The 2658-nt window shown below is 27.8% G+C and overlaps 1 protein-coding gene across 2 annotated transcripts in view; it reads right to left on the bottom strand.

Annotated features, from left to right (window-relative positions):
- LOC123010025 (xaa-Pro aminopeptidase ApepP-like) overlaps nucleotides 1-2658 on the bottom strand; it is a 47962-nt gene that overhangs the window by 4897 nt on the left and 40407 nt on the right. The gene's annotated exons all lie outside the window — the stretch shown is intronic.

Below are 2658 nucleotides of genomic sequence, written 5' to 3'. Positions count from 1 at the left end.
GCGATTTTGAGACAAAACTTTTGGCTTGGAATTTAGAATTTGGAACAAAAATTTTATAAAGATCTAAACTTAAAAAAAAATATCATGTTAAGCTTTTTAGTATAAAAATCAAACACCCAGTAGAGTAATTATTATTTTTATTATTATTATTAAATAACAAGCAGAAATTAATTTTTTTAATAAATAATTAATTATTTCGTGAGACCGTCGTTTGTTTTTCTCTCGTCGCAGCCGCCTCGATTCTTTGTTTTCTTTCGCTTGCAATCAATAACCCACGCCCATGACCCATCTCTTTGTCCGCTCGTCGGTTGTTTACACTTCCACCTCTGCGCCCCCATGTTTTCCTGTTCGGTTGTTGACGTCAGTTTGAGCCTGAGTCGCCCCTCTAAGGAGCGCTTGACCTCGCTGCTCGCACAGCCCCCTTTCTACCCTCCTAATCGGCGGCCTCAGCACGTGACTCCCATCAGGGCCAACATCGATTAGGGCCGACAAGGGCCACTTTTTACAAGAGATGCGCTCCTGGTAGGGATTTGACGTCAACTCTATTGTTTCCACTCCCACGCATCTCAACCCTTTCGAAGGGCGTGCCTCATGGCCGCCTGCTAGGGCCAAGATATTTGGAGTTCTTCGTCGTGGCGTGAAAAAATTTTCGAGTCGAGGAAAAAATAAAAATCATTTTTTTTAAGAATGTTATTTATTATTTTAAAATTACTAGAAACTCAGAATTTTCTAGAATTCTAAGATTTTAAATATTTGTTAAAGAAAAAGCTTCATGTTTTGGTTTAGTATTTCTGGGAAATTCTATATTTCTAGAAACTACCGATTTTCACTTTTTTCTAACTCTAGATTTTCAAAAATCTAAGTTTGAAACGAAAAAAGTTGTATTAAACATGTTGATAAATTTTTGGATATCCAAAAAACCTGAAAATTTGAATCTTGAATCTGAAATTTTAGTAATATTCAGAAAACCTGATAATTTTTTTGGAGTTCTTCGACGTGGCGTGAAAAAAATTTCGAGTCGAGAAAAAAATTAAAATCAATTTTTTTTTAAGAATGTCAAACTCAGAAATTTCTAGTATTCTAAGATTTTAAATATTTGTTAAATAAAAAGCTTTATCACAATGTTTTGGTTTAGTATTTCTGAGAAATTCTATATTTCTAGAAACTACCGATTTTGACTTTTTAAGTCTAAGTTTGAATCTTAAAAACCTGAAAATTAAAAATTTGAATCTTGAATTTGAAATTTTAGAAATATTCAGAAAACCTGAAAATTTTATTGGGGTTCTTCGACGTGGCGTGAAAAAAATTTCGAGTCGAGAAAAAAATAAAAATCATTTTTTTTAAGAATGTTATAATTTTAAAATTTCTAGAAACTCAGAAATTTCTAGAATTCTAAGATTTTCAATATTTGTTAAATAAAAAGCTTCATGTTTTGGTTTAGTATTTCTGGGAAATTTTGTATTTCTAGAAACTACCGGTTTTGACTTTTTTCTAACTCTAGATTTTCAAAAATCTAAGTTTAAAACGAAAAAAGTTGTATTAAACATGTTGATGAATTTTTGAAATTTATTGTAAATCCTAAAAACCTGAAAATTAAGAATTTGAATCTTGAATTTAAAATTTTAGAAATATTCAGAAAACCTGAAAATTCCCTCTAAGCTAGAATGTCAAAAAACGTCTATAAAATTAGATGATTTAAAAATTTTAGAATTTATTTAGTACATTTAAATCTTTATGAGTAAAATTAGACTTTTACAAATATCGAAGTTTTAGATTTGTTTCTAAAAACTGAGAAATTATTTAATACTGACACTTAAAATTTTTAAATTTTTTTCTGAGATTTGATAAATTTTTAATACATAATATCTCTAAGAAATGTTAAGAAATCCTGGAATCCCGGAATTTCTAAAATTCTCTTTAGGCGTAGAATTTCATAAAAAATTCTAAAAGTTGGAGAATCAAAAGATTTTAGTTTTAGAATTTTTTTAATTTTTAGTAGACTAAATTTTAGAAACGTTTCGATGTAGAACCTAAAAATTTAGAAATCGTTTTCAAAATTTTCTGGGTTTTAGAATTCAAGACGTATTCTAGGAATTTACAATTTGAAACAGATTTTTAAAATTCTAGTTTACAGATTAAAATCTTGATTTCAAAATCGAAACTAATTGTCATTTAGTAACGAAGATTCTTAGAATATTTCGTTAAATCTAAAATTTTTTAGATTTTTTAGGTCTTTGAATTCTATAATCTGATTTTAAATTTTTGAAATCCTAAATCTACAAAAATCTGACTTTAAATTTTAGACTTCTAAACTACAGAATGAAATTGGTAATAAATTTCAAAATTTTGACTGAGATAACAAGATATCTTTTTGAATTCTAAGAATCTATGTTTTTAAATTGTTAATTTTGAATACTAGGCTTCTGACCAAAATTTTAGAATGTTAAAACCCAATTTTGGTTTCTGTGATTCTAGAATCTAGAATCTCACAATGTTAATTTTTAATAATCTGGTCGCTCAGAAATTTACTCCATCACAAATTCAATGAAATTCTGCTTTAAAAACTTCTAGAAATTTGCAATTTGAATTTTTGCAATTCAAAATTTTTGAGAATTTTTAAACTTCAGAATGAAATACTTTTAAATTTGAAATCTTTAA

This window comes from Tribolium madens, unplaced genomic scaffold, assembly GCF_015345945.1.
Source record: "Tribolium madens isolate multiple individuals breed KSU strain unplaced genomic scaffold, Tmad_KSU_1.1 Scaffold_7;HRSCAF=85;Tcas5.2_LG10, whole genome shotgun sequence".
Lineage (NCBI taxonomy): Eukaryota > Metazoa > Arthropoda > Insecta > Coleoptera > Tenebrionidae > Tribolium > Tribolium madens.
This window is presented reverse-complemented; position numbering and strand designations above follow the sequence as displayed.